This window comes from Coturnix japonica, chromosome 2, assembly GCF_054131305.1.
Source record: "Coturnix japonica strain WE chromosome 2, WE-NBRP24, whole genome shotgun sequence".
Lineage (NCBI taxonomy): Eukaryota > Metazoa > Chordata > Aves > Galliformes > Phasianidae > Coturnix > Coturnix japonica.
In genome coordinates this window covers 74,653,634-74,675,882 of record NC_140664.1, presented here as the reverse complement: position 1 = coordinate 74,675,882, position 22,249 = coordinate 74,653,634, and the positions used below count along the sequence as shown (strand labels likewise).

Below are 22,249 nucleotides of genomic sequence, written 5' to 3'. Positions count from 1 at the left end.
CTTAAGTAAAATTGATCCATATGCAACACAGCTCATATTTCTAGGTTATAAACTTGCAAGAATAGTGTTTCTTGCATTAAAACAGGGCTCAACATTACCTCTCTCTTGGGGCAGGTAAATTGACCGCACTGTTCTAGTATAAAACCACTTATGACCAAAAAAATAAATAAATAAAAAATTCCCATAGAGTTTTTTTGTTCTTGTTGTCACTTTTGAAATTAGAAGTTTGTTCTCTCACCCACTGCGAGCTATGTCACCCACATCACTTTTCATGCTTCCAGGTAGATTTCCCCTTGAGGTCACAGTGTTTTGTCACTCTATGGTAAGGCAATGCACGATCATTTGCTGTAGTACAATTAAGACACATATCCATAGTGTCAGAACGTGGCGTAGCTGTGTCAACATCATAGAATAATTACTCATTCCCTGGGGCAATTACCGAAACACCTTAACCTCAGGGGGACTAGGACAAAAACAGTGGCAAGTAGGTTGTTGCTTTGCTCTCCTGCACTACAGAAAATTTGTCCCATCCCTAAGCATCTTGTTACAAAGCCTGCACACAAACTAGTGCTATTCCAATCCCCTGCTGTTCAGACTGAAATAAGAAGATCAGAAGTTTGGAAGCCAAATTCAGATCAACTGTCAGAGGCTGAAAATGCACTCATACAGATTTTACCTTAGGTGCACTCATTTGCAAGCAAGATTATCAACCCCACAGACTCTAAACTCAAAACATGCTTTGAAAAAAAATCTAAATAGCAGCATTACATCACTGCAGCTATTCCTGGGCTGGGAGATGTAAAAAGAGCTAGAAATATCACCATCAAGTCTATTCATTAACATGCCCTTTTCCTACCTCACCAATGCCGTTCCACTTGGGATTAGCACAAACAGTGAGCATGACAGGATTAGGACACTCACTTGGAACATGACTACCCTGTTAGAGAAAACACTAAGAGATTCATTCCCTTATGCAGTTTCTTGGCATGTATCTTGGATACAAGTCAGCTGTTTTTCACACCAGTGCAGAGCAGGAGTAAGCTCACTGGAATGCAGGTGTCCCACTTTCAGTTCTCTGGCCAATATAAGACTGCCAACATATAGGCTTTATTGCACTATTGTGGCCTCACACCTCAACTTAGCTAACAGTGCCAGGAGAAACAGTGCTGAAGTTGGGAACAGCCAAAGCCCAAAGAGACATTTCTCGAGCTTCCACAGCCAGCAGCTATGCATGTGGTTTGGGAGCAGCATATGAGATGGGGTCACAGTTCCCTGGGCTGCTGGTTCACTTTTCACTGTGAGGCTAGGTTGATCTTCACCAGTCAGAAAGGGTGAGAAAGCCATATCATTTACCAGAGTACTGAGCCCAATTTAGTCTTCTTTAAAGATGCAATTTTCCTCTGATTTATCTGTTTCTTACTAGTAATACCGACATTCTCCATAGAAAACATCTTCTGGTGATGAGCAGACTCCTTACTGCAGTCATTTGCATGAGCTGATTTTAAGATGTACGTGGGTCCCTTCCAGTGTCACTGTGATTTCAGATTTGCTACTTAACAGGTCTTCACAGCATGACTTCTCCGCATGTCTGTTACACATACACTCTGGTTCCACATCTCTGTTCTCTTTCAGTTGCCATCAAACAACACTCTCTCTACTCCACCAAAAAAAATAAAGAAATAAAGAGCAAAGCCAACTCTGCTTATTTTAAATAGCAACATCATTCAAGGTTTCAACCCAAGGTTATTTTTTTCTACCAGTTGTTTCTTTGAGAACAGATGGTATTTACAGTAGTTCAGGGTATATCCTATTTTTAATGTCACATGTTTTACTCTTCTGCAGTGGGCTTGGCAATCAGAGGAAAATGCCATGAGACTTGGGCTTTTTACATGCTGAGCAAACCATGTTGTTTCGTGCCCCTTGGGACACTATCTCCCATTGCAAGTGGCCAGCAGCAGCGGGGTCCACCCTTCTGATGCAACGTTTCCTGCCAGTAGGCGATAAGGAACAAGGTGCTTCCGGCAGTGCCGACTCAGCAGAGTGCTGAAACACTGACATAACACAACTGGCAATGAGATAGTTCAAATTAAAATTGTACACAACCATATGATCTTTTGCACATGATAGCACAGGGAACAGTTCCATGTTCCAGCACAAAAACGAATATGAAAACACCATGCATGTTGCTTGGTTTCCCCTCTGGTGTTTTCTCCTTTTGCTTCATATTCTGAAAAGGTAGTGGCTCCCCAGAACAGAATAAGCAATGAAGGATGACATGCTATTTAAGTTTGTTGGGTTTCATACTGCAAATTCATAGGATAAAGTCAGCCTTACTTTGCAAGTAACTGCAAGCTCCGTCTGCCTCTATTTTGATCCATCTTCATATGAACCCAATCTTCTAATGGAAACCTAGCTAGCAAAATCTGAGCATGAGCTTTTAAATCCTGCCAGAGAGATCAGGCCAGGTTTTCAACAGGCTAATGTTACGAAACAGCTGCTGGGCCAAAGCTGGCTTCTCTCCAGAGAAACAGAAAGAGTTCTTACAGATTTGCAAAAGCCCATATAGATGTAGTACCTGAAATTAGTATTTGGAAAGAGTTACACAACCAGGTGAAAAAGATCTGTTATGAATGCTTAGAAAGCATAGATGGACATCAATGAAACACAAAAGCTGATATAACCAGTCCACTGCCAAAGGCTTTGCCTCTTCCACCAGCATCAGGAACATCTTAACTTCGATTCATGTTCCAATTCATTTCCATTTTGTTTCTTTGTAAAGCTCAGAGCTGATGTGGCAGTAGTGCAGAACTACAGTTTTCTAAGGCATCTCTGGCACACTCCCCCACTGTCACCCCCTCAGGGCTCAGCTTCCCTGCAAGGAACTGTATTGAAATGTATTGTGTCAGCTGCTTGAGGAAGCAATGTTCAAACTGGGAAAGATCCCCTTCAAATAGACTTTGAATTTCAGGAGAAATGCAGACAGAATCAATTTGGGATGAGACTTTACATTTGAATCCAAGCAGTAGGAATCCAAAAATGAGAAAGGAGAACTTTTCGCATGCGTATTTCACACCACATCAGAAGGGATGGAAGGGAAGCCTTTGACTTTTCACTACTAGTTCCAGCAAGGGAAGTACTCATTTGGAACACTGAAGACCAGGTTTTTCCTCTTTCTAATAAAACAGGAGCAAGACTTGATCCTCTTAAGAGAATTTCACACCTACTATAATATTCTGAAGGAACTTTATGAACATCTCCTGGCTGTTCCTCTTCTCCTAACGTATTTAAAGCAAGTATATCTGTTTCCCACTAAGACCCCTAACTGATATAATATTGAGTTCTGCTTAGACACTTCAGTGCCATGCATATGTATTACTTGCCGAAAGACAAAACCCATCTTCAACTTTGTTTTCACCCTATTTCCCATAACAGTGTGAGATAGTAGATGCCTATAACATTTGGAAAAAAAGAACAGAATGGAAACATTTCAGAGAAATTTACTGTTTGCTTCTTTCTGCACGGCTTCTTTAAATCAGCACTTCTCATAACAGAGAATTCTCAGAAGAAAATGAAATAAGATGTATTCCTTGAAACCTACAGCTGCTTCACCATAAATATCATGAGGAAAAATAATAAAATCACTTGGGTACCCTTCCAACCAAGATACACAGCCCATTCCCTTAATGCCAAGGTTTAACGTTTCTGCTATTAGGCTGAGACCCCAGGGCATGTCACAATAAGCTTGAGTGAGCTCATAGGAGAACTGCTAGCAGGATAAATGGCCTTCTGGTTGTGCATACACTTTTCTAGCTATTTTTCTACAGCCTTAGCCAGTCTTGCCAGATACTGATCTCCATACCAGTGCTAGTTTGTAGTACGTGTTGCTTTGGACTTGTGAGGCAACTTGTCAAGGAAGATGCTACTCAGTTCAGAATTAAAGTTGGTCTAAAGAAATCCCATAACCACGGGGAGCAAATAACTGAAACAAAAACTGATTTTCAGGAAGTCTGCAGAGCCTAGTTCTCTCCCTATAAGATAGACCAGATCCTTGATGAAAGTCTCTATTCAGTGCTGGGTTCAGAGGATACATATTGAGTAATGTAAAGGAGCAGAGGGAGCAGAAAGGAAATGAAAAGGCACCATTCATCTCAACTAAGATGAGAAGTCCAAAGCAGGAAAATACAGTGTGATCACCTACTTTGACAAATGTCTTAATGCAAACGTGCACAGAGCAGCATAAAAGCATAGGGGAACAAATTAGATGTTTGAACAGACAAATTTAGATCAGACACCTCTAAACATTTAGCTTTCAGTTCATAGACATTCAAATGGTTACTATGCTGAATATTGACCCAGCCACCTCCTGCTGTCACACCAGAAAAAAAATATAATTACATATTTCCAAGCTTGCAGCCCAGGTTACTCTAACCTTCTCTCCCTTGTGGACATAACTCATACATGGTATACTCAAATAGCCCTAGGCAGCAAATTAAAAATACTGTTTTATTTACAGTTCTGTAGCAAATGATTCACAGTAGATGTACGTCAACTTTTACATTAAGTATTCATCATTCGATGGTTTGTTCCAGTTGCAATAAGAAGGCAACAGAATAGCAGTAACAATGCTGAAATGCTAATGATAACTGCCTTAGAATCACTGTGAATGCCTTGCTCTGCAATAAGGCAATAAATTGCAACTTATTTTCCAAGAATATGCATTTTAAAAAACACTTGATTTCTGTTTTGAGCAGTGTTTTCACTTTAACTTAAAGTTTGGCTATCAGATACCAAAGCCTCTTTCCTGCTATAGCCATCCCGTTCACTAACAGGACCATCCAGGTTTCCATTCCATTGCACTCCAAAGTGTTTGTGGGCATGGGACACATCCACCAGTAATACACAGGCTTTTCCAGAGGAGGCATCCCCACTCTCAAGAAGCCATCTTGGCCCAGATATCGACACCCTACCTTAAAACACTTGCATAATAAGCATAACGCTACCTTGTGTATCTTAATGTGAAATTCTGAAGAGTAACAAATCAAATATTCTTCTTTTCCTGTAAAAATGAAAACATGCATGGATAAAAACTTTCACTGCCTCACTACATACTGAATTAACAGTAAATTCCACATGATTCTAGTGGAAGATACAACTTTTGTGCTGGACTTGGAGCTAACTATGTAGCTGGAGATCCTGTAAACATTTTTTCCAAGTTTTATTTATAATACAGGAAGAATTTTTCCATACCTCCTTACTTATTTATTTTTTCCCTCCGGAGCATGTATAACACAAAAGTAGCTAAATTCAGTGGAGTAAAACTGAACAAAGTCTTACTTACATGCCTAAAAACAACAAACTTGAAGCAGTTGCACCTCAACAGCAGAATTCCTGTGGCTTGGATTTTTCTCTTCAAAGATGAAGTGCTACACAAAGGTTATTATAGTGGAGATAGGGAGCAGTTCACACGTGTTTGCTTTAGCAATTGGGATAGGTTATTGCAAAAGCACACACTCAGCTGACTGATGGTAGCTCACTTGGTCAGCCACAATTAGTTGATCGTTTGCACCTGCACAGAAATAAAAGCAAAATCAAAGCAGAGATTAACGTGCAAATAAAAAGAGATGCATATAGTGGCTAAAAACAATGCTATCTTTTTAGAACAGCAAAGAAGAAATCTTCTGATTACTAATTAGCCAAGGGAAGTGACTGTTCCCCTCTACAGTGCATTGGTGTGGCCTCACCTTGAACCCTGTGTTTGGTATTAGGCACCACAGTACAGAAAGGACATAAGACTATTAAGAGAGTGTTCAAAGATGGTGAAGGGTCTAGAAGGGAAGACGTATGAGGAACAGCAGAAGCCCCTCCTAGAGGACTACAGAAGAGGAAACTGAAGGGAGACCTCATGGCAGCTTATGGCTTTCTCTTGAGGGGGAACAGAGGGGCAGGGTCTGATCTTCTCTTTCTGGTGACAATGACAGGACCCAAAGGAATAACATGGAGCTTCATTAGGTTTGATATTAAGAAAAAGTTCTCCCCTAGAGGGTTGTTAGACCCTGGAACAGGTTCCCTGTGGCCCCACACTGCTGGACCTCAAGAAGTGTCTGCACAATGGTCATAAGCATAGGATCTGGTTTTTGGGTGGTGCAGGATTTGAACAGATCACCACTGATGGAAAGGAATATCTCAGTGTTTACTAGGGAAAAAGTAGTTCTTTAAATCATGGTTGTGCATCATCTCAGGTAATGCCTGCTGCCAGAAAAGAAATTGCCAGACAGGAGCAGGGACTGCAGCAAGCAGCTGGCCCCAGTGTCACACAAACCAAACCCTGCCCTGGCAGCAGCAACAGACCTGATTTCCCTAGGCACTGGCATAGAGAGAGCAAGTGATGAAGACATGACCACTCTGCTGTGCCCTTGGCAGGCTGCTGCTGCTGCTCAGGGCAACAACCTACATCACCTGTTTTCCCCACTGGCTCTGCTTTGCAGCCAGTTCTCTGTTATGAGTTCAAATGACTCTATTAGCAGCACAAAATAAGTAGTTTGGGCCCTACCTAAGGTTCAGGGAGATTTTAACAGTTACCTTGACTCATGAATGTTTGGACTAATGGCAAGTACCATCCAGAAACATTAAAGCCCACACAACTGCAACAACTTTGATAATATTAATAGGAGAATAGCTAAATAGGAGAATAACTAAAACTAAATGAGAATAACCACAACTAACTACATTCCTGACAATGGATGACCCCTTTGACAATGAAAGTACCCAAGCTATGGGTGGTGCCAAGGAAAGTGATGAGGCAAGCAGAGCCCACTTTGCACCGCAGCTCCTTGTCTGCCAAACCCTATGAGCAGAAGCTGCACAAGCAGCTGCAGCAGCTCTCCTCTCTGCATTGCTTTTGATAGGAATGAGGGCGAGACCCACACAAGAGAGATCTTTTCAGAAACTCACAGAACACTCATAGAAAGCTGTATGTTAAATACTGAATATATTAGTCACATTGAAGCATGCCTGTACATAAGGAACACAAGGAATTGCATACATACCCTGACATACAAGGGATGGGAGAAAATGTGGCTGGATTCAGGTTAGGCTTCCATACCCAGGCCATAAGTGTTGTCAGGCTGATCCCCATAAGCTTTTAAGCTGACTCACAACATCCAGATGGCCTTTCACACACACACATGTATGTAGCATGTCACAACCTATCCCCATACATACAGCTGAGCTCAGAGACCAGCAGGTTTCTCTCATGTTCTTGGTACACAGGTCTCTCTCCCCCAGGAAAATGCCAGCAATCCTACAAAGTACTTCTGAATTTTTGATGAAACCACTGCATTCTTCCAGAAGCAGCACACTGAGATAAAACTGAAAGTATTTACTATACATCAGATGAAATGCTTCTACAGGCATTCATTTACTCTTAATTTGTTGAAATAAATATCATCCTACATTGCTTGAATGATACAAGGACGCTATTAACAGAGTAACTCGATGTCACACAAAAAGGTCCATCCTTCAAATCCATACCTCTCCAATTTAGAGAGAAGGACATGGGGAGGTACCATGTCAAAGGCTTTGCAGAAGTCCAGCTAGATGACATCTGACATCATTCCCCAGTCTACCACAGTTGTCACTCCATCATAGAAGGCCACCAGATCCATCAGGCAAGATCCGCCCTTGGTGAAGCCGTCTCAGATCACCTCTTTATCATGAATTTGCCATAACATGGCAACTGGTAGGATCTGCTCCATGATCTTCCCAAGCACAGAGGTGAGGCTCACCAGCCTGTACTTCCCCAGGACTTCCATTTTCCCTTTCTTAAAAACAGGAGCAAGATTTCCCTTTTTCCAGTCACTGGGGATGATATCATATTTAGTAAAATTAACTTTTCTCATGAGAGCATTGCTGTTATTCTGTCTTTGGGCCCAGCTCCCATCTCCCTACCCTCCCACTTTCCCTTCTTGGGCCTGCTGCACCCTGTCAGGGACACAGATTGATCCAGATAACTCTGTGACACAAGGAAAACATGACACAGAAACATAAAAAGGTAGCTGTAATAAGAGGATGGACTGGAAGCAGGGACTTCACATTGCAGTTGAAGTCTGAATGACCACAGAGTAACTAAAACTAAATGGGAAGGGATTTAACCAAGGGAATCATGAGCCTCCTGTTAGGCAGAGCTGGGCTACAGGACATTCAGCCAGGCATGCTAGGAAAGTCTGAAAAGAAGCAGTGAAAGTAGCCAAGGAAAATGCCATTGCAAAACCAAATGGCAATTGCAGATGTAAAGTTGCTTGTCAGGAAACCAACCATGCTCACATCCTTGAAACTCCAGGGAGAAAAGATCACTCCAAAGAGAAATGCTCTTTAAAGAGATGTTCTGTATAGAAAAAAGCAGATTGGCCACCAGAATATATCAGCCAACATCCATGTCCACCTCTGGACAGGAGGCATAAGCACTATGGTGAGAAAGTGCAAAACAGTGGCAGCCAGGGTGAGAACTTTGCATGCAAACTGCAGGATGAATTTATACCAAAGGCAAAGAAGAGGTATTCTAAGAGTTTCTGCACATAAAAAGCCAGCTGTGCTCCAGACCTGAGATCAGCTGCCAAGCAGCACAACACTAAAGAAAGCTGCAAGACAGAAGGCCTGAACACAGGCAAAGAGGAGAGCTTCCAACTGGAATCTCTGCTGCAGAAACAGGCTGAGTGTGAGAAACAGCCAAGGAAACCTAAGTGAAAACAAAACATTTGGAAGTGCAGAGGAGGAGAAAGAGGTCATTCCTGACAATGGATGACTCTCTGACAATGAAAATACCCAAGCTATGGTCATGGTACCAAGGAAGGTGATGAGGCAAGCAGAGTCCACTTAACACCGTGGCTCCTTGTCTGCCTGTAAGAGATTATTCTTTTGCACCATTGTCTCAGAGCTTGCTGAGAAACAATGATGGACATGTCCTGGTCATGGGCTATAAAACCCTCTGTCTAAAGAACACAGAAGGACACAAATCCAGGCAAGTCCTGGTCAGAATCTTTTGTCTGAAGATTTGCAGGACAGGAACAACCAGAGAGAGATAAGCAGCAGTGTAATGTCTGGGAAACAGTCCTTTGTGTAGGCTTATCTCGAGGAAGATAGCCATTTCAGGTAGTACTCCTATGACTCTTACCCAAGCACTCATGAATGCCATGTTAGCAGAAGAAGGATAAAAAAGGGACCAACAACCAAGAAGGTAGGTGTCTGACATCAGATGCCTCACAACATCCTGCACTCTGCTGCTGCTCTCACCCTGCACTTTTGCCTCGGACCTTCGGAATGGCATGCAGTAAGATGCTGCTGGTAAGATGCCACAGTGATGACTATCCCCACTTTATGTAATTCCTGCTTCTTTCCTATCTTTCCTCTCACCTGCTTTCCCTTCCCCACCACCCTAATTTGTAATAGTTGCTGTCCTCCCCCTCCCCATCTCCCTGAACAACTAGGATTTGTAATAAACTGGTCAGACCATTGTGTCTTCCCTGGGTCTTCCTTTCTTCCTTTCTTAAAAACAGGAGAGAGAGATTTCCCTTTTTCCAGTCACTGGGAGTTTCACCCAACTGGCACCCATTTCTCAAATAGGATGGAATGCATCTCGGCAAACATATCAGCCATCTCTGTCAGAAGCCTGGGACGCATATCATCCCATCCCGCAGACTTATCAACATTCAATTTCACAAGGAGGTCTCAGGCTTGTTGCACTGTTACAGTGGGATGGAATCCAACCCTCTCATCCTTACCTCCTGGATCAGGGTCCTGGCAGACATGAGGAGCATGGCACATCAGAACCACTGAAATATAGGGTACAGGTAGACAGCGGTGCACAGTGTGCTCTAACACCCTTTAGTCACAAATGGACACAATGGATTTGTATTCTTGGAGTGACTGGGGGCTCTAAAGAATTGACTGTGTTGGAGACGGAAATACACCTCACTGGTAAAGATGGGCAAAAGCATCCCAACCCCATTTCATAGAGGGAGATGCATACAGGAAGTATTTATACCATATAAAAGTAAATTGCTATTTGCATGTCAGAAAATGGCTGTAGGAAATAGGAAAACATAAATTATTCAGAACAGTGAATAAACAAAAGTGAAATTTTCCTAATTTCTGAAAAGAAATAGGTTATCATCAAGCAATGAGTCCATTATTTTCCACTCATAAAGCATTTGCTATATCTTCCACTATATGAAGCGTGTGTACCAAATCTGAAACATTGGGTTGATTACTGCAAGAATGAGCAAAACATGGAACTTTTACAAAGAGCCTTGACTTCTAACAGATGCCAATTCAACCCATAGAGGATATTCAACTGTGCCTTTGAAAAGCTACCACACACACACACAAAAAGGAGAGGGGAAGGAGGGAAAAATAGTCTTTCACAATTATTTTTCAAGAGAAGAGAGCCTTTTTAAACAGTGATCTAAAGATGAGAGCGTTGCTCTTGCACATTAATACAGCATTAGCACATGAGTTCAAGGCAATTATCTTGGTGCTTGTGACCAAATACAGCCTAAGACACCACTGAAAAGAAGCCCATAAATCTCATTGCTAAATTATTTATACTGCTGATGCAGCCAGATGAGCCCCTTGGGCAGAGATGAGTGCTGCCATGCTATTTGCACACTGGGATTGTGAACATGGGTCAGTGTCTCTGCCCTTCTGCCCACTCCTGCACTTTGTCCCCACACGAGCCAGGACAAATAGCCCAACCTGCAATGCAGATACCCACTGATTTAACTACTGCACCAAAAAAGGTCCAGCCACAGCTCGGCCACAGTCCCAGCCTTCACTGGGACAAAGCAAGAGCCTCTTTGCTCCTGAGTCAGAGCAAACTCATTTTTTCCTTATTTTGGCAGTTCTAATGAGGGGAAAAAATAGTGAGCATAGATAATGAAAATGGTGTTTTGTGTGGAGAGTTAGTTCAGTATTAGCTTGACTGAGGGATGAAATAGCAGACTGTTGATGGTGGAGTTTTCTGCTTCATCACCTATTATTTTTAAGATGGCAAGCAGCTAGCAAAGTGCTCATTAATGGGCAGTGACAAGTAGTTTCCTGTGGTTTTAAAACAAACCATCAGTTACAGAAAGTGTTTTCAGTTCTCAAGGCTAAAAAACATTCAGTACCATTCAACTGGTTGCATGTTTTTCAAATGATGAGAAATCCAACTGAAAAACATGCACCAAACAGAAGAGAGAAACTGTTGTCCTTCCTCCAGACCAGAGTGCTTCAAAATAGCTTTCAGGTGAGAGCAGGATACTCAAGTATCCCTGCAAAACAAATGCCTCATTGAAAAGCTACAGCCTAATTTTCATGTGACAAGATCATCTCTGTTCAGTGGGTCAACAAGTGCTTAGGCCCTATAAAGACTACATATGTATTATATAGAGATATATATAGATGTATAAAATATATGTGGTTTGTTGTTTGGTTATTATTATTATTATTGCATAAAAATTAAAAGACAGTGGGAAAAGGTCAAGGCTGTATTTTTAATAGCTATTACCAAAAAGGTTGTTTCTTGTCATTTTTTCTGTTTGTTTCAGCCCTCATGGACAGGCAGCCAAGAAAGAGCAGGCTTCAGACCAGCTACAAAACATTCACTTATGAATGGCAGGAACAACTTTTGCCTCTAGAGTGTCAGGGAACCCTATGCTTCTAAACCGACTCATTTTTAGTCCATTTCTGTCTAGCCTGAAATGATCCCTAGTGAGAAAACACAAACCACATTGGCAAATGTTATAAGATCACACAGAAAGGGAAACCAGTTGCACCTCTAGAAACAAGAAATAGCAGCAGCCTAAAGGTGTGGAACGAAACAGAGCATTGAAGCTCATGGGCTATTTATACCACCTTAAACAAGTAAATTCTCTTAGACCTCCTTGCTGGAAATATATCAGGAAAAGAAAATGTATATAACTTCTGTATTTAAAGTGGTGACAAAAATATGCTTTTGAGCTGCAGACAGAAACTGCCCAGATGATTAAGTAAGCACCTACACCTTCTTACGCAATCGACATGATTGTTTGGAAAAACTGGCTCAAAAAGGCACTAAGTGTACCCAAGCAAGGATTGGAATTACAAGCACTATAGAGAACAAGATCCTAATTTTCTTTCAGCTGGTGTGGGAGCTTTCTGCATTAGGGGTTTTTACCATTCAGATTAAAAAAAAATCATAGCATGAATATTTTTGTGTATACATCCTGTAGCCCAGTGTTAGTGTTGCTCATTAGCCATGAGCCAATATGGAGACTTAGATTCTTTCAAAGTACCCTCTCATCCTGTGGAGCTCTATCAGGGACCATTTACTCTTCGCACGTGTATATGTGTGGAATGTACAGTAAATGTAGAAACATCTGTAATGTATGGCTTGCTGCAAAAGGACAGCTCCAGACATTCAGCTTCTTGTAATGACTGAGGCGACTGCTTGTGCTGTTGTGCACCCATTGCATGCTAAAATGATCCCTCTCGATCCTGCTCGCGTGCTTATGCCACAAGCAATAAAGTAAGGCCTGTCAAGCCATTTCAGATTCAGATCGTTCTTATTATTCATCCCAGCGGATATTGTTTCAGTCAGATAGGCCAGTGGTTGCACAGGAACTGCATGGGTATCTTGCTATAATACAACCACAGCTCTAACCACAAAGAAAATATTTCCTCCCATATTTAATACAAGCAATATCTTCATAAAGAAGAAAGGATAGCGGGGATCCCTTTGAGGGTATCCTGAAGCAGGCTAGTACAACAGTACCAACTCACTTCATTAGAGATTGTTCATACATGGCATTCCTCAGAGCTGAGACTTACATGTATTTTATAGCCTTACTCAGGGCTGGTTTACTGAAGTCAGTGAAGAAATACAAGAACCCCCATTATCATGACCCAGCTACATCTTGGGTCAGATACGAGGAAATATTTTTTCCTTGTATCTATTTTTTTTCCACCTGTCTTCCCTTTTCAGCCATAAATTTTGTGCTTAATTATCCAGATGTCAGGCTGTGCTTGCAAATAACTTGGAAGGTCAGATCAGTTAGTCCTGTAAAAGCCAGTTTCAGGGACCAGCCTTTTCCACAATAGACATACAGATGCATTATGTTTAGAACTCCCTGCCACTTCTTACAGGTTTCTCCTATTCCCCAGTTAGGTAGTCTGTGATGGCAGGTCCCATGCTATGCACTTGCAGGAAGACAAGTTTTCAGTTCCAAGATTTCCCTGTGGGAAACTTTAACTATATTGAGTCATCCATGCCAGACCCTATAATTATGGAGAGGCATTCAGACTCCATAGAACAAACTTCCATTTACACATGGGACAGTCTCAACCCACAGTAAACTCAACAGTATGAGATGAAGGACACAAATGGGCCCAGTTTTATTCCTTTGAACCATTAGCCACAGTAGGACGTTACTCCAAGGAAGTCACGTTGGAATGCAAAGGGCTTCATGGAGGGACTGTGGGCCAAACAATCGCTGCTGTAAGCAGAGAAATGTTGTGAGGTCTCAGCAAGTCTAAGTTAAATATCCAACTTCCAAGAAGGTTTAAAGGACCATATGATTGACTGAAGGGATTTCCTTCTTACTAAAGGTAAGAATGGAATGTTTCTACTGAGGAATAGGCACAACTTTCTGGCATTTCACGTATAAATACAATGTAGTTGCCCCCTTTGACTCTACCAAACCTCAAAGCTCACTACAGCTTAAGTGGTAGCCCATGAGAAAAACCTCAGACCCTGAAAGATGGTGTAGAAACATTACAGCTTTAATCCTTTATAGCATTAGCTTGTTTAAACTTCAGGAGATAGAAGAGAAAACAAAGCAAACACATCAAAAGATACCTGGTTACGTCACCTCAGCAGTTTCATGAGTGTGTTTGCTTGTACTTTTTTCTTCCACTATTTTTTTAACATGTCTAGGGATCTCAAATGAGCCAGTGTCCTTTACTCTCTCACGCACAAGAGAAGCTGCAAAACATGTCACAGAAGTTACATCTTTGAAGAGCCAGACATGAAGAAAGATTCTGCTGCTGCATTAAACATAAATTACACAGCATAAACCCTGAGCTTTCCCTAGAGCTGGAACCTTGTTTTCCTTTATCCAAACATACAAGCAACACTTGGATTGGTTTCGTGCACCCTGTCATTCATCCTCTGGGTTAAATAAAATTAAAAAAGAAACTTTGGGAGAAAGTGTCCATTTAACAAATGAGTAACGAGGAGAAGGAACCTAGTGAGAAAATTCTCTGTTAGATAGGGTAAAACGAGAAACCAAAAAGGAAGTATTGTGCACAGTGCTACGCACAGTTAGGAGCAGCAAAGGCAGGTTGTGCAAGACAGATCAAAAATCAGGAAGAAACTCGTAGTCTTTATATGTGCATTAGCAGGAGAGGAAACAGATGACTGCAAAAGACATATATATGCAAAATTTTGTCAAGAAATTGAACTACAGATTATTTTTTCTTTTCTTGTAGCTTCTCACTTCCTTCCCCTCCACAACTCCTGTATGTGTTTGCCTAGGTCACACAGGAAAGCAGACCTGAGGTCTTACACCTCACATATCCATGCAAGTGACCACTTTCTCACAGAGGGTGAACACAACTTTTGCCAAGCATATGCAGAAATGAAGATGTTCACTGGCTGTAAAAACATTGCTTTTCCACAGTTATACTGCATGTGGGTACACACTTTTGGAAATGTTACCAATGGGCCTTTATTTCACCTCCCAACCTTACCAATAAAATGGATACAAAGAGAGGTTGATTCAGGGCAGAGTGCAACAGTGAGGGGGAAATAAAGGCTGAATTTATCACATCCTTCTTCACTTTTTAATTAGGGGAAATATTGAAGAAAGACACGGGAAGCAAAATCAATTTGCTGCCCTTCATTCGGATTCTTGTTCAGTGGCAATTTGACTCCTAAGACCAAATTCTCTCTAGGGAAATAATTCCGCTCACTTCAAGGCAATTGCTCCAATAGGTTAACTTTCTCAGGTCTGTGTGCTTCTCTGTTTTGTTCTCTGCACCTAAAAATACCTTAAATTTCAAGGCATTTATGCATCAGCTCTTTCAAAGAGACCCTCAAAGTGAAATACATTTTCTCTATACAACTCAGCCTTTCTTCATATCTACAGGTCTTAAAGCAGACTAGAAATTATTTTAACTGCAAAATACCAAAGGGAAGAAATTTTGGAATATTCATCATTGTGATTAGAATAAAAAGCACATGAAACACTCTGATGGACATAAAGTCTACACAATGGGGAAGAAAAAGACCTCTTATTAGTCCCATACCTAATAAATGCAGGTTCCCCCCTTCCCATCTGGAAGAAAGACATTACTGCTGCATCAGCATAATTATTTAATCACTTATAATTCAAATTCTGCTGTAAAAATTGTCATTTACTTCTGCTACCTTTTCTTTTCCAGTGCTTTAACTTTATTTGGAACTTATCATCAAAATAAATGTTGAGGAACCTGACTGTGAGTTTAGTTGAATCTAAGCCCCTTGGAATTTATGTTCTACTTCTCATTTCCAATCCTGGTATTTCTTTCTGAGACATCCCACTGGGAAGTAACCAGAAAATCATTCCTTTTTTTTTTTTTTTTCTGATGATCTTAAAAGTCACATAAGAAAGATGAAATGACCATCAATACTTCCCAGGGGAAAGACTGGAAATAAATAGAGGAGATTCATGACCAGTTCTTAATGCATTAGCATCTCCCACACATTCTAAACCCACATGAAAATCAGAACCCACACGGTAAAAGCCCTTATGATCTTCTGCACCACTTAAAAATTTAAACAGTTCTCTAATGGAAAAAGATAACCTATTAAAGGCAGCAGTGCCCATCTCCCAACATAACGTTCATACTGCTCAGACTGCAGGGGCTCTCTATTTTACTGCTAAGTTTCTTCCTGCTTTTTTTCTTTCGCACGTAGCACCAGCCAAGATGGAAATCTAACAAAGGTGTTGTTTCACAGGAGGGATCTCCATTTCTCTTTCCTGTGTGGATTTTCTTCTTTGCTTGCTTGTACTGAGGGAATTCAGAGACACCTGGATATAACAGCTAGGCAATGGGGATGAAATGCTGATAGCAGGGAAAGATGACTGTGATCTTATCCACTAGTGTTATCTTTCACATCTGTGCAGACCTCTGCAATTTGAATTAGTAAATCCAGCCTTCCTCTTTCAATGCAGGCAGTTCTTTTCATTTTTTCTCTAAATAATGTTACCTCAAAGCTAAGCATAAAGCAATTGTTATAAAAAAATCTCAAAGCCTGGAAGACAGGGTTCAGATTTTTTTCTGAATCATAGTTTAAGGGCCAAATGCACATTTCTGTTTACTTGCATAAATCCCCTGAAGGCAATACTCCCATCCACACCAAGCAGATCCACCACTACAAGAGAGCAATTACTGTTAGAGCATCCCTCATCCTGTTGAAATACAGCTTAAGAGACAGCAAGAACATTTGTCTTGCCTGAGCCTTCAGTAAAGTGTTTCGATGCAAGCACATCTACTTTTTATTCCTGAGAGTTCACGTGTGGTGAGCTACTATGGCTCAAGTGATGAGTGACTCAGCCTCAATGGAGAAACAGCATTGTTCAGCTGGGTCCATCTGACATCTCACTGCTACTGCTGTATCCTGCACCCCCAGTACCACTCCTGCACATGCACTCTTGCTTACATTGCACCAGCTCCACTGCTTGTTGGGAGCTTCTAAGAATTGATACAAACCAATAATTCACAGCCCGCCATCCCTACTGTAAGCATGCATAGCTGGGTGCTTATAACAGAGCAGTGTCCACACCATAGGACTGTTCCTTTTGCTAGGGAGATTAGTGAGGTGTTGACAACCAACAGCTACTACTGCCACATCAGCAAAGCCCTCAAGTAAGCCCCTAAGCTGGGAAGCGGACCCAAAGGGTAGAAATTGTATTGTCCAAGAGTAAACAGCTACATGTAATCACAAAAAAAGTCAGCACAGTAGCAGCTCAGAGTTACAGAAACAGGTAGCCAATAATTTCCCTACAAAAACCTACCTCATAGGCTTATATCATTAAAGGGCCTCCTTTCCTCATGGAACAAAGATGCGTTCTGCGACATTGCACCAAATGCCCAGCCTGGCCTGTAGGTATCTATTATTTACTGCAGTCTCAAGAGGTCCATGCTAAAAGCAACACAGGGAAGCGTGCTATGTTTTATCCACCACACGACCTAGTTTTCAGTAGCTCTGTAGAGCACTTCTGTCACTACTGACAGGGCTGAATAATGTTCAGTGAAGTAGGTGAAGAGTTACGTGAAACTAGTTTCCAGAGGAAATTAATTTCCGCAGAGAGGCTCTGGCTACTTGAACTTTGTTTTAAAAAGCTGTGTTTTATTGCAGCCTAAGTTAATGAAGAAAGGTAACTGACAGGCTGCTCTGCCATCTGTGTTATCTTTCAGCCACCTCTCTTCCAGTAGCGGCAGTGGAAAAGGAGCAATTCACTGAGTTGAGCTTCTATTTGCATTCGTCTTTTTCCCTTACCACTCTATTGACACAATAAATAATGAAACCTACTTTTAATATAACACTGTACATATGGCTACTCTGCCATGACCATTCTTGAACAGAAGTGATTGCAAGTATTGCGCACTCAAGTCTTCTGCCTAGGAGCCTCTGGTGGGATAATATCTGTTTAGCTCCCCACCTCATGGCTTAGAAGCACCTGATTAAAAATAAATAAATAAATAATTAAAAAAATACATCTGTTCTTTCCCTGTCAGACTTACCACAGTGGAGATCCATCCAGGGTCTCTGCATCTCAGCACCATGATTGATCAGGTCTTTGTATGTCAGCAAATCCTTGAGGCCCTCAGCCAACATCCTGTTCCAGATAGTAGGATAAAGGGAGTAAAAAGTCCATCAGGCAGAAGAATGAATCTTCCATGAATTGCTTACAACGGTGTGTCTACACTACAAAATTTACTCTAAAATTAAGGATAGACTTGTGTGTGTAACTTGTATTGTACAGGACACACGCCACTGACAGCCCAGTACTTACTGCTTCAAACAACACTTATCACAAACATCTCAGTTCGGTATCTGTTGGTTCTCAGTTTTTTTCAGAAGCAAAAGAAGTGTAGGAAAACGTGAGAAAAATGCAAAAGAGACTTTTATTGTGAAAAACCTGATATTCCACACTGTTAATCTTAGCACAAAAATCAGGCACGTTTCTCTCTGTGCAAGATATTTCGCATGAATATTCCTGGAAAACACTCTTTGATGTGATCAGATGCTTCATAGTAGCTCTTCACCAGCTATATCAGGAAACAGCAAATGGGCTGAAGCAAAGACTTCACAGGATGGGATTTCCTTGCGGTATTTTCTACTGCTATTTTGAAAAAAGATGAAGAAAAACAAGAAAATCTTGAAGAAGCTTTAGTTTACATGTGTTTGAAGCTCCATGTGCTTGTAAAGTATAAGGTAAAAGCATTTGCAAAAATGTAAAAACAATTAAAAAAAAAAAACAAAAACACCAAACCAAACCCGCCAGAAACTGAGCTGTATAAATACATGCTTTAGACTAGGTACAGTCACAGGCAAGATGTCTCGTGATTTAGCTGCCCTTAGAAATGTAGGTACAAGACTAATTCCTCCTCCATCTTTACCTCTCTCACACAGTACTTTACAACTTTGTCTAAACATTGTGCAGATGCTCTACATTCTTTGCTAGCTGAAGTGCTTCTCAGTGGCCTAAAAGCAGCACTTTCTACAATAAAACCCAAATCTACAGCAGTTTTCTTAACATTTTAATTCTGATAGCATTAAACATATATATCATACGCAAATATATGCATAAAAATATAGGTATAATATACATCAAATAAGTATGCAAATATAGGAATATCATTTGATCTGTATTAAACTCAGCCGTGTCTGATTCATTGCAGTGCATACCCAGCCTTCTCAACAATATTTGCCAGCCATTAGCATTCAAAATTAATGAATCATTTCCTCATCAGACTGCTTTTGTGGCCACCAGCATTAGAACGTTGCTTTTTAAAAACAGATGTGTGACGTGAAATGGTATGACTCCAGAAATCAAAGATCAATCAGTCAAAATAAATGTATGGAGTTTAGTAGCTTTGTGTATCATGTTTATATATTTGTCTATAAGGGACCTCAAGGATCATGAATCTCCAACCCATCCCCACCCCCTACCCCCCACCACAGGAAGGGCCACCAACCTCCACCTTTAATACTAGACCAGGTTGACCAGGGCTCCATCCAGCCTGGCCTTGAACACCTCCAGAGATGTTCTCTGCTTTTCTAACTCAGAATTCTTCATTTTTACAAATTAACTTGTGTTCCAGCAATTTTGTATCATTTTTTTTTGTTGTTTTGTACAGATGCAGCACTGCATGAATAGTTGCATCTGCTAAACAAGCTCAGAAATGCCTGTTCAGACCTGTGCACAGCTGCTGGTTCAACCGCTATAGCTAGAAGTATTTCTCTAAATGAAAGCCAAGATTTCCGCAGAGTCAGAATGGCTTGGATTGGAAGGCACCCTAAGGACCACCCAGTTCCATCTTCCCTATTGCCACCCACTAGATTAGACTGCCCAGGTCACCATCCAACCTGGCCTTGAGAGCTTCTGGTTTTGATTGCTTCCTTTACGCTGGTACTGGAATCACATGGGCCTAAACCTTGATATCCCACAAAATATACTAAATGCACAAGTAAAAAATTTCCAGCACGTACAGTGTATTTTCTGATCTTAGAAAACCTCGGGATGCTGTTCTTCTAAGAATATATCCGCTCCAAATCATTTGAGCGGATGCACCATTCTACAGCTGTAACAGAAACCAGGCTGTATTCCTGCTGCTTGCCTTGTAATCTACACAACTGTGGCAAGACAGCTTGCAAGCTGCAAAGCAATCACCGCCAGGGAATGTAATCAGGTGGGTGCCAAGATGAAAATACTGAAGTAGTAGCCCAAAGCAGAGGAGTGAATGAAAACCCTGCGGCTACAATGGATAGGGGTTGTGTCTGTCACAAGGAGCTGAAAGCCCAATGTCAGCAGGCATGAGTAGTAGTCAGCAGAAATCAGCTTATGTCCTGAAAAATAAATTTCCTCCTTGTAACTAAAACTAAGGAAAGTGCTTGCGTGTGTCTGTGTGCTGATTTGCATCATCTTACTTGCATTTCTGCACCGTACGTGAGTCTGATCTGCACAGCAGGGGCAGGTCACACACACAAAATCCCTGGCATCTTTCCTCCCCTTACAGAAGTCAGCATCCATGCAAAGGCATGACAGCTGCTGGGCCCCTATACCAGCCTGGTGTAAAGGGACCTCGGTGGGGAGCAGAGAGGGAGCTGAATGTGCAGTTGGTGCCTTTTTGGCTTCTCTGCGGCAAGGTGCCAGGTTGAATTAATTTTATGCAGGGTCTCCCCAGCAGGCAGGGTCTCCCCATTCCTTTATGTCAACAGCTGGTAAGAAGGCACCATGAATTTGTACAAACAATCAGAAAGTTAGAAGGCAGATTGTCTTCTCCCTGTGCAAGAAGAGGAAAGTCTTGCATTTGATCTGGATGCTCTCCAACTAGCAGCAGCAGCCTGTCCCCTCCAATTCAGGCTGCTCAGAACCCTTCCCAGGGCTTGAACATTTTCATGTCCCTTCCTCACCACATGTAATGGAACATACCGCTAAATAAAAGCCCAGTTCATCAGCCAACTGTTCACCCACCGCATCTGTTCCCAAACCTCCATGGACCTGAGGGTCTGGAGAACCCCAGCTCTGCCACAGTTTTCACCTATGTGTGGGGGCTGACATTCCCTCCAAAAGCAGGCAGAGGAGCCATACTTTGCTCTCTCACAAAGAAGGAAGCTCCTGTGCTATGCAGAACAGCTGTACTTCAATGATTCACCATCCTCACAAAGCACAGAAACAGCTTCATGACCACCTCAGCATCAGATGCAATAAAAAAATAATTATGGGTCATGGCCCTTCCTTCTTTGTGCATGTGCAACCCCATCAATTGTATTGGCGGGCGCCACCAGGAGGGATGCAATATTGGACCTGTTGCTCACCAATGTAAATGAACTGATTGGTGACATTAGCACTGTAGGCTGCCTGGACTTGTAGTGACCATGCTATGGTTGAGTTCATGCTCTGGAGGAATATGAGACAGGCAAAGAGTAAAACTGGGGTGCTAAATTTAAGGAAAGCTAAACTCCAGCTCTCCAAGGAGTTAGTCAACAAAACAGCCTGGGAAACTGCCCTCAAGGCAAGGGTGCAGAGCAGAGCTGGCAGATCTTTAAAGAAGCTTTCCTTAGTGAGTAACAGCTTCCTAACTCCAGGTGCAGCAAGTCAGAAAAGGAAGGCAAGAGACTGGAGGCTGAACCAGGACCTGCTGGTCAAACTGAAGAGCAAGAAGAAAATGTATAGGCAGTAGAAACAGGAGCAGGTACTGTAGATAGACTATAACCTGTTAGGTTGTGTAGGGATGGGGTCAAGAAAACCAAGGCTAACCTTGAACTGAACTTGGCTAGGGATGCCAAGAAGAACAACAAAGGCTTCTACAGGCACCTCAACTAGAAAAGGAAAGTCCAAGAGAGTGTATTCCACATAATGAGTGACATAGGCAGGCTGGTCACAAGAGACAAGAAGAAGGCTGAGATACTTAACAACTTGTTTGCCTCAGTCTCAACTAGAGTTCTGTGTCCAGATATGGAGTCCTCAGTACAGGAGAGACGCAGAGCTACTGAAGTGCATCTAGAGGAGAGACACAAAAATTACCTAAGGGATGGAACACCTCTCCTGTGAGGACGGGTTGAAAGAGCTGGAGCTATTCAGCCTGAAGAAGAGAAGGTGACCTGATAGCAGCCTTTCAATATCTAAAGAGGAGCTACATGAAAGAAGGGGACAGACTCTTCAGCAGGGTCTTTCTGAGTGGACAGGCTGAGAGAGCTGGGGCTGTTCAGCCCAGAGAAGAGAAGGTTCCAGGGAGACTTTTCAAGGAGGGCTACAAGAATGAAAGGGACAGACTCTTTAGCAGAGTCTGTTATGATAGCACAAGGGGAAACGGTTTCATACTAAAAGTGGTGAGATTCAGATTCGACATAAGGAAGAATGGTGGTCAGGCTCTGGAACAGGTTGCCCAAATATGTGGTGGAAACCCCATCCTTGGAGACATTCAAGCTGAAGCTGGAAGGGGCTCTAAGCAACCTGATGTT

At 41.9% G+C, this 22,249-nt stretch overlaps 1 protein-coding gene and 1 long non-coding RNA gene across 9 annotated transcripts in view; one reads left to right on the top strand and one right to left on the bottom strand.

Annotated features, from left to right (window-relative positions):
• The window catches only part of F13A1 (coagulation factor XIII A chain), a 208,662-nt gene that overhangs the window by 97,744 nt on the left and 88,669 nt on the right, over positions 1 to 22,249 (bottom strand). For 5 of the 8 annotated variants that reach the window (XM_085537785.1, XM_085537782.1, XM_085537780.1 and 2 more), the window contains exons 1-2: positions 13,871 to 14,002; positions 5,339 to 5,566 (exon numbers count right to left, since the gene is read on the bottom strand). The exons of 1 other annotated variant lie outside the window; for it this stretch is intronic. The gene's annotated coding sequence lies outside the window, so the exon portion shown is untranslated. Of the gene's footprint in view, positions 1 to 5,338; positions 5,567 to 13,870; positions 14,003 to 22,249 lie in introns of those variants that run through there. 2 more of the 8 variants (XM_085537781.1, XM_085537784.1) reach the window with 2 other exon arrangements.
• Positions 11,133 to 12,566, top strand: LOC146761957 (uncharacterized). The gene is made up of 2 exons (XR_014942791.1): positions 11,133 to 11,281; positions 11,583 to 12,566. It is a non-coding gene; the product is annotated as an uncharacterized LOC146761957 (long non-coding RNA).